General features: G+C 39.6%; 1 protein-coding gene across 3 annotated transcripts in view; it reads left to right on the top strand.

Moving 5' to 3' along the window:
- Positions 1-9,949, top strand: part of LOC124884263 (calsyntenin-2-like) — a 453,652-nt gene that overhangs the window by 249,021 nt on the left and 194,682 nt on the right. The window lies entirely within an intron of this gene.

Raw genomic sequence — 9,949 nt, 5'->3', positions numbered from 1 at the left:
CAAAATGTAAATCTCAAACAAATTCACCTTAAACTCCTTGAGGCTGCTTCTGCTAAGGTCAGCTTTACACAAACTGACAAAATAAAACACAAATTAATTCTCCATAACGTTGAACTGACCTCTGTCAAATGAAATGGAATGTTTCCTAGCTGCAAAAAGGATAATACATGTCAGTTTTATGTGTATAAACCCATTCCCACATAATGGACAGCTATGCAAAAGCTGTTTTCTTGTATGTATGAATGTTAGTGGTACACTTCACTTGCATATATAAGCCCATTACTTGTTCTTAACAGGTTTTTCAAAGTTGTTAAAACACTGAACCCCATTCTCATAACATCAAACCTTAATGTGTGAACAGATTTAGTGAAATAATCATTATTTTGGTCAAACCACAGAGTAGTTTCACCTAGGTAAGTGCATTTTGCAAGACCTATTTACATTTTTGGACAAATATTCAACATATATTTTGGCTATAAAGTACATTTCTACATCGAGATCCACCTAAACTATATTATATACCACACAAGAATAAATGTGAACACAATTAATGGACAGATGACGCAAACTAAATACAATGACTTGAAATTTATAACATATCTAATAAAATGACAACCAACATAAACCAGTTCAGGAGGAACAGGTTGGTTGGAGAATTAGCAAATCAACAATGGACAGATACCCTCCAGGGTGTAAGGTATGAACATGTGTTAGAGGAGGGATACTAGGAGGTAGGAGTGTAGAGAGAGTATAAAGAGTACCATGATGAAACCAAGTGAGCAGTCACTTTTGTACAATATTTTGATGTAGTTTGATTTTCCATACCGGAGATTACAGTAATATAAGAACACTTTAAAATTTCCATTTCTGAAAGTTCTGTCCTTTCTGTTTCCATATTCTTCTATATTGAATGTGGTGTATGTTTTTTTGTAGATTCCTGAATACTAAACCACTGAGGGTAAATGACAGAATAAACAAATACAGCCTGTAGAGCCACCCTCTGCAGCAAAAACGCGAAGGAGCTGCTTTTCTATAACTTTATCAGAACAATGCTTTCCTCCACAGCATATTCAATGCCAGTCTGAAGCTGTTAATGCTGTCAGTTAATGCTACTAGTTGTTTAGGATGACGTGCAAATTACAGTGTGAGCATTTGAAATCAGATTTGCAAAAGTGAACACTCAGTGAACTACTATAGAGCTGAATGTGTTTCATAGTAATCAAGTCTAAATGTATAATGGGGAGTGATAAGGTACTTGAGTAGAACTACTCAGTGTTTCTGTAATAATCCAATCTATGGTGAACAGTCATAAATAAAATAAAGTAGAACTATTATTGTGTAATGCCAAAGTATAAATTGACAAATTTTAATGGTACATGTAAAATGATAAGAAAAAAAAATCTCTGTAGGAAATAATGCACCAGTTGTTGCTCTGTACTTTTTCTGAAGAGTCCAATCTGTTGAGTAGCATCTTTCTTTTTTTTTAATCAAAACATGAGATTCATCAGCTCTGACTCTTATGGATAAACACTCCCTATATACAACCAAGTTATCTTTCTAATAAATCCCTGAAAATTAAAGTTATAATTCAATTTGAATTGGTCTTCGCTAAATACCAACCTCTGTTCTGCACTACATTGTTTTTGTAGAGTAATTAGGCTAAAGGGACATCCAAGTCACATCATCTGCAAAGCAAGTCATACAGAAAACAAGAACCACATCTAAACTGTGACAGATGTATTTAACACTGACCCTGATGAGGTTGAGTGTCTGGAGATTGTCCTAGGGGTATATTCCCAGGGTTCCACATGGCATGTCAGTGTGCCTGCTCTGAGATGCAATTCTAAGAAATATGCTTTTCCAAACAGCAACATGTTCACAGAGTATTCATGCTTGGCAACATGGGATTTATTAAAGGCATTATTAGCACATTTTAGAGACCTTTTGTAACCCTGTAACAGTTTGGAGAGGCTAATTATCTTTCTGTAAAACCAGCTGAAAAACTGTCATATTTACCCACATACCCAAATACACAGGTGATTCAAATCCACAACAATAAATCTGTATTTACAGGGGTTGGACAATGAAACTGAAACACCTGGTTTTAGACCACAATAATGTATTAGTATGGTGTAGGGCCTCCTTTTGCGCCCAATACAGCATCAATTCATCTTGGGAATGACATATACAAGTCCTGCACAGTGGTGTTGGGACCCACAGCCATGGATTTCAACATTAAACTCCGGTACGGACTTTTCTGGAACTTTCAAAATAAAGTGCATTAGCTGACTTCCAGCAACTGAGGAAAAGGGGGTAGCAGCAGACTTCCCATGATGCCACTGTCTGAATAAGAGCACCCCCTCTCCAACAAGCCGACCTCTTTCCACACAGCCTTCAAGAGGGACCGGTCAGGAGAGGCCCAGCGCTCTAATGTCTTTTGCTGGCAAAAAAACATAAACTCTTCAAACTGGATCCAAGAGTGTCATAAGATCACACGATCATATGCACAAGTTAAGTATGAGTGGAGCACTGTTTGTGTACCCGGTGGTTTCATTCATAAAGAGGGGATATTAAGGTATAAGCATTGCTTACTTTCTCTCCGAGGCCTGCCGAAACTGTGTCGCAGAGAAACCCCCTTTAGAGAAGCTGTTTCTACAAGCCGAGTCTGAAGGAAGGACAACGGCCCGCACCACAGTGTTTACGGTATGCACAGCTACAGCTCCAGAACTAACCCTTTTGTTCACGGAGCGAACGCACTTTCAACCCCCGAGGTTAGCTGAAAGCTAACCGCTTGTTGACTGTGGACGTTTCTTCAAGCTTCGCCCCTTGGACAATGTTTCCTCACCATGGTTCATGAGGTTAGGTGTTTTGGGCAGAGACAGATTTAGAATGAAATGATCTAAACGTTTTTCATTTTATGAAGTTTGTTTGTGTTGAACTCAGCTATCTTGGTGCTAGCAGGCTATCTGCAGCACAGGTTGTGTTCAGGTTGTGTTCTTTGTGTGTTTTTAAAGTTAAGACAAACTTTACTTGAAGGGTGATTTTAAACACAGAAAATTTATCATAACACGTCGTCCGCGCTTATGCATTTTACCCTTTTATCAACCCTGGTATTTTAAAGGTATGTGTTGATTCTGGTGCTAAGCTATTAGCTTCTTTTGTTAGCTCAAATGCTAACCGGTAAGAACACGTGCTTGCTACTAAAGAGTATTTAACAGAAAGGTTGTTAGTTTTCAGGCTAGTGAATAATAGTCCCTGGACATCATTTACTAGATTTGATAATTAAGTAAACACCATTAAGCCCCATTTCTCCAGAAAGATTTGGCTCTTTTCCAAAATACTCCCTTAATAATATTTCTTCAAATATTATTTCAATAAATATAGGCAGCTAATTAGACACCGTTGAGAAATGGTCATCCAGAAGGTTAGTTTTATTCAGCAGATCATTATTTAAATAATATTTTATCTGGTCTTGCATTGTGAATGGTTGTCTAAACGTTTGCTGATTATTGCTTAAGTTGGTTCCAAGACTAACTTAACTTCACTTCCAGATTCTTCAAGATAATCCTTGGTTCTCAAACATAAACATTGCATGGTAATGTTGCATCACTCTTTTGGTCATGATTTTCAATCATCTTTTTAATTAACTTGTTTATACTGTACATAGCCTATTAGTCTTCCCTATTCTTTAATTCTGCTTGGTAATTTAGTTGGATTGTTTTAGCATAGTAAAAAGTTTGTTGATGGAAATATGTTTGACTTTGAGTTGACTTATTTTTGTTGATAAATTCTTGTACTTTTAGAAATTGTGTGAATTCATTCCATATATGTGCAGAGTTTATGCTGTTTAATAATGCCAGAGCTTGTCTCACACCTTTCTATTTTGTCCTAATACCATTACCTTACTGGGCTGGTATTCACAGGACAACCCTTAACAGACCGAAATATTATTTGATAAAATATTAAAATATTAATATTAAATATTAAATTATATTCTCAGATTCATAATCCCAACAGTGGTCAGAGGGATTTTAAGCCATTCTTCTTGCAGGATAGTGGCCAGGTCACTACAAGATACTGGTGGATGAAAACGCTTCCTGACTCGCTCCTCCAAAACACCCCAAAGTGGCTCAATAATATTTAGATCTGGTGACTGTGCAGGCCATGGGAGATGTTCAACTTCACTTTCATGTTCATCAAACCAATCTTTCACCAGTCTTGCTGTGTGTATTGGTGCATTGTCGGCACTGCCTTCAGGATACAATGTTTGAACCATTGGATGCACATGGTCCTCAAGAATGGTACGATAGTCCTTGGCAGTGACGCGCCCATCTAGCACAAGTATTGGGCCAAGGGAATGCCATGATATGGCAGCCCAGACCATCACTGATCCACCCCCATGCTTCACTCTGGGCATGCAACAGTCTGGGTGGTACGCTTCTTTGGGAATTCTCCAGACTGTAACTCTCCCGGATGTGGGGAAAACAGTAAAGGTGGACTCATCAGAGAACAATACATGTTTCACATTGTCCACAGCCCAAGATTTGCACTACTTGCACCTTTGAAACCGACGACAGGCATTGGCATGAGTGACCAAAGGTTTGGCTATAGCAGCCCGGCCGTGTATATTGACCTTGTGGAGCTCCCGACGGACAGTTCTGGTGGAAACAGGAGAGTTGAGGTGCACATATAATTCTGCCGTGATTTGGGCAGCCGTGGTTTTATGTTTTTTGGACACAATCCGGGTTAGCACCCGAACATCCCTTTCAGACAGCTTACTCTTACTCGCGTCCACAGTTAATCCTGTTGGATGTGGTTCGTCCTTCTTGGTGGTATGCTGACATTACCCTGGATACCGTGGCTCTTGATACATCACAAAGACTTGCTGTCTTGGTCACAGATGCGCCAGCAAGACGTGTACCAACAATTTGTCCTTCTTTGAACTCTGGTATGTCACCCATAATGTTGTGTGCATTTCAATATTTTGAGCAAAACTGTGCTCTTATCCTGCTAATTGAACCTTCACACTCTGCTCTTACTGGTGCAATGTGCAATCAATGAAGACTGGCTACCAGGCTGGTCCAATTTAGCCATGAAACCTCCCACACTAAAATGACAGGTGTTTCAGTTTCATTGTCCAACCCCTGTACATATAAACAACACAAATACCGTAGCTGGGGAGAGACACTCTGATTTGGGAACTCATAATGACCTTGCATACAAACGCATAAACACCTACCTATAAACATACTCAAGTAAATGAAATTTAAAATAGCAAGGAAGTGGGCCAAAAAGCTATGCCTCATTAGCATAAGCTGTCATGATAAATGTCTGAAGTAAGAAGACCAGGGGACTCCACACAGACAGTGATCTTGTCAAGGTGCCGGCTTTTTATTCTACCGAGACTCTTAGCTTCACGCTTGTCACACTTCTTGCTAATATGAGTGAAACCTCATTCTGTCAAAACCTGTAAATTGATGTAACTGTTACTGCAGACAAGCCATAAAAAGAGAAAATATAGCTGAGGAATATGTTTATCACCATCTAACAGAATGCATTTGGGAGAACTTAGTTAACATCTTCAAATTATAAGATTCTCTGCCAAGAAGAGGAACATCCGTCTCTGTCTGATCCAGTCATCCAGCAAAAGGAAGCAATAGTTGCCTCCATCTGAGGTTCTGATCGTAATCAGATGACACTTTAGGTTTGCAGCTTGTCCAGTGTTGATATCAAATGTTGACATCTTTCAATAAACCACCATTGTACCAACACTGAGTACAGCAAATTAAATTTCACTGTTTATTTTACCACAAAAGGTAATACCCAGTCACATTATTGCTTAACTGTCTTGTGCTTTAATGTAATAAATAATGCTATACAGCATGACCTTCTTATGTACATCACACTATAGCACTCACAACTCACATTAGCATGCAGGTTGCTTTAACTGAAAGCAAAAATGATGCATGATCTTCTTTCTGAATAACTTGCCTAATTTTTATCCTACCACTTTAGGGGACTCATAGAGTACTGAAATGTAATTCCCAGATTGCCAGTTGGTCCTCAAACATGGAATCCCATTCAGACATAGTTGAACACTTTAAATTCCACACCCTTGATCTCAATGATCACATGCACCATTTAATCCGGGTGCACATCAAAAACAAAACCTGTACACGACTTGATGTTGTACAAAATCCATTTAATTTCTTCATGTTTTAGGCCTATGTGAAATGCTTGTTATTATCTTATAAAGGTTGTTTTCGGCCAATCTTTCTTTCGTCCTCATCACTTGAGCTGAATGACAAACTTTAATGTTGCCATATAGGAGACAATAGTGACATTTGGGAATCCTCTGTTTTGTTTTGGAGTTATTTTTTAAAGTTGCACGGCAGTTCCACATATAAATCCTCTGCATGCGTTCAGGTTTGAAACCGTTATGCATTTATTTGGTACATGTTCACGTCAAACCTAAAAGGCTTTAATGAAAACTTTTGGTATAAATATATGTACTGTCAGACTCCTAGTGACTGCAGCTTAAAGGTTACAGCTTGGTGCAAAATTTTGTAAATGTTGAAAGATTCTGCAGCATGTCTGTGAGCATCTGTTTTCTGTTTTTACAGCCCTGTAGTGCATGATATTTGCAGTGTTAAAGTAGGCAGTGAATGGATGAGTAAATGGTAAATATGATGAATTTATATAGAGCCTTCTAGTCATACTGACTGCTCAAAGTGCTTTACACAAGGGTCAAATTCACCCATTTGCACTCACAAATGTACATACATTTGTTGGGACCACAGCCATGGTTACAACGTGAAAGGCCAGTACAGACTTTCCTGGAACTTTCAAAATAAATTGCATTAACCTACTTCCGGCACAGCCAGGAAACAGGGTAACTGCGGACTTCCTGTGACGTCACTGTCCAAATAAGTCTTGCTACATCCTACCTCTTCCATTCGGACTTGGCTGCGAGGCTGGCAGGAGACACATCGCGCTAATGTCTCTTTGCTGGCAAATAGACATAACTCTTCAACTGGATCCAAGGGTGTCATACGATCATCGATCATATGCACAATGTTAAGCACGGATGAATTGCTGTATGTGTATCTGGTATTCATTCAAGAATGAGAATAATTAAGGTACAAGCATTTCCTGACTTTATCTCTGAGGCCTGCAGAAGCAAACTGTGTTCCAGAGAATTCCCTGCAGAGATGCTGTCTCTATGAAGCCGAGTGGAGCGGTTTTCCCAGTCTGAAGGAAGAACAACGGCACCGCATCACCGTGGTTACAGTAACTGTGCAGTTTTGGGTGGGCCGATAGAGCAAGCCGCCCCCCTCCCCACACCTACGGATGTTAACTGGAAGCTAACCCTCTGTTCACAGAGCTTTCTTCAAATGTCGTCGTTGCCTGGAAAACTCCTCCTCAACATGGTTCAAATGAGGTTTGGGGTTTGGGCAGAGAGATTCTTTCTTTCTGCTCTCGGTGGAGGAGGACGCTTTTTCTCTGTCTCCCACCCCCTCCCATATCTGCCCTGCTTCAGCTGTGTCTTGTCTTTGGAGCCTCTTTTTGCAAATCTTCCAAATTCTTAGTTATGGATTTGGTCAGCTGGTCTCTCAATGCAATTGATCAAATTTTCTCGAGGAGAAGACAGGGTGAAGGAGAGCCCAACTTGTCCGGACTGGACGTTTTTCTCTGGATACACAATGGACTCCTGGCAGAAGTGGAGGATTGTGTGTCTGTCGATAATGTCAGTCAAGGATGTGGAAGATGTGTATATAATTGGATGTTTGATATCAGGATTTCTGCTTTTTGGAGTCAGCGGTTACCTGGCATATCGAGAAATTCGGAGTGTCAGCAGCTGTTCTGGCTATTGTAAGGCTGCCTGGCACGTGTGATGGGATCTTCAGGGCGATCAGCACTCAGACTGAGATGTTACGTGAGCTGAATCGCAGACTGGATGTGATCCTTAGGATCGCAGGCAGGTTGCGGTTCCTGGACTCAGGAGTGAAATGGGATAAATCTTGGAGAAAGTTGTTCGCTCGGATCTGGCAGAAAGACCATGAATGTGGCTGTTTGGATTCGCCTTTGAGAAGCGCCAGCGAGACTCTCAAGGCTGACGGAAAATTAAGAGTCAGCCTAACCCAAATAATTATTGTTTTTCTGAATCTGGCTCCTCTGCACGGCCTTGATGGCTGGCTATCTTCAACTTCTCCTGGAAGTTATGTAAACATGACGCTCTGCTCCCTCTGCCCCCTCCCTTCCCTGAGGACATCTGTGGACCTGCTCAGAACTTTGTGGCCGGTTGATGAACATTCCAACGTACCATCAAGGACAATGGCCTCTGTGACAGTGCTTCATGGACTTACTTGCACACAATCACTTGCACACACACACATGCTCAAGATAAACATATGCACCCCCTCACACCACCTTCACCGTTCCCGGCATGATGTTGTTTTGTAAACTTGTTGCTTCTTTGTGCTGAGGTTTTTTGCCATTTCAAACTGTATCCTGCTAAGAATAAAGTGTGAAATATGATTTTTTTCCTCTACTTACCTAATGTGGCCTCTTTTCTCATCTAGCAAGGGCAGCGCCTGTGAGTGGGCAGCAAAGCCTCGGTGACCCGTCCCCCCTTGTCTTGTGTCATGATGTATGTTTGGATGGGTTGTACTGGAATTCTAATTTCCCCTCGGGGATCAATAAAGTATCTTTGAATTGAATTGAATTGAATTGAAATGATCTAAACGTTTTTCATTTTATGAAGTTTTGTTTGTGTGAAACTCAGCTATCGTAGTGCTAGCAGGCTATCTGCAGCACACGTGCTCAGTTTTGTGTTCTGTTTTTGTGTGTTTTTAAAGTTAAGACAAACTTTACTTGAAGGGTGATTTTAAACACAGAAGATTGATCATAACGCGCCGTCCGCGCTTATGCATTTTAACCCTTTTATTAACGGTATTTTAAAGGGATGCGTTTGATTGTGGTGCTAAGCTATGAGCTTCCTTTGTTAGCTTTAACTTCTAACAGCTAAGAACACGTGCTTGCATACTTAAGTCCATTTCTCCAGAAAGATTTGGTTCTTTTCCAAAATACTTCCCTAAATATTTTACTATTTCCTTTAAATATTATTTTAATAAATAAAGGCAGCTAATGAGACACCGTTGAGAATTAGTCATCCAGGAGGTTGGTTTTAATCAGCGGATCATTCTTTAAAACATTATTTTATTAAAATAATATTTTATCAGATCTTGCATTGTGAAAACAAACGTTTGCTGATTATTGCCTAAGTTGGTTCCAAGCCTAACTTAACTTCATTTCCAGATTCTTCAAGATAATCCTTGGTTCTCAAGCATGAACATTGCATGGTAATGTTGCATCACTCTTTTGGTCATGGCTTTCAACCATCTTTGATCAACTTCTTTATATTGTACATAGCCAATTAGTCTTCGTTATTCTTTAATTCTGCTTGGTAGTTTAGTTGGATTGTTTTAGCATAGTAAAGAGTTTGTTGATTGAAATATGTTTGACTTTGAGTTGACTTATTTTTGTTAACAAATGCTTGTATTTTAAGAAATTGTGTGAATTCATTCCATGTGTGTGCATAGTTTTGCTGTTCAATAATGTCAGAGCTTGTCTCACACCTTTCTAATTTGTCCTAATTCCATCGCCTTACTGGGCTAGTATTCACAAGACAACCCTTAACAGACCGAAATATTCTTTGATAAAATATTAAAGTATTAATATTAAATATTAAATAATATATTCAGATTCATAATCATAACACACTCATACATCAATGAATGAAGGGAATTGAACCCCAACCTTCTGATTGCAGGACGACTACTCGACCCACAATAACTTGGACTGGCTATCATAAATTGCAATAACCTTGTGTAGAGAATGCAATGGCCCCCATTATGACCTCTGGCAGTGTTTCCAAGCCTGTAGTCTA

The sequence above is a fragment of the Girardinichthys multiradiatus genome, chromosome 18 (genome assembly GCF_021462225.1).
Source record: "Girardinichthys multiradiatus isolate DD_20200921_A chromosome 18, DD_fGirMul_XY1, whole genome shotgun sequence".
NCBI lineage: Eukaryota > Metazoa > Chordata > Actinopteri > Cyprinodontiformes > Goodeidae > Girardinichthys > Girardinichthys multiradiatus.
Note: the sequence above shows the minus strand (reverse complement) of the source record. Positions and strands in the feature narration are given on the sequence as shown.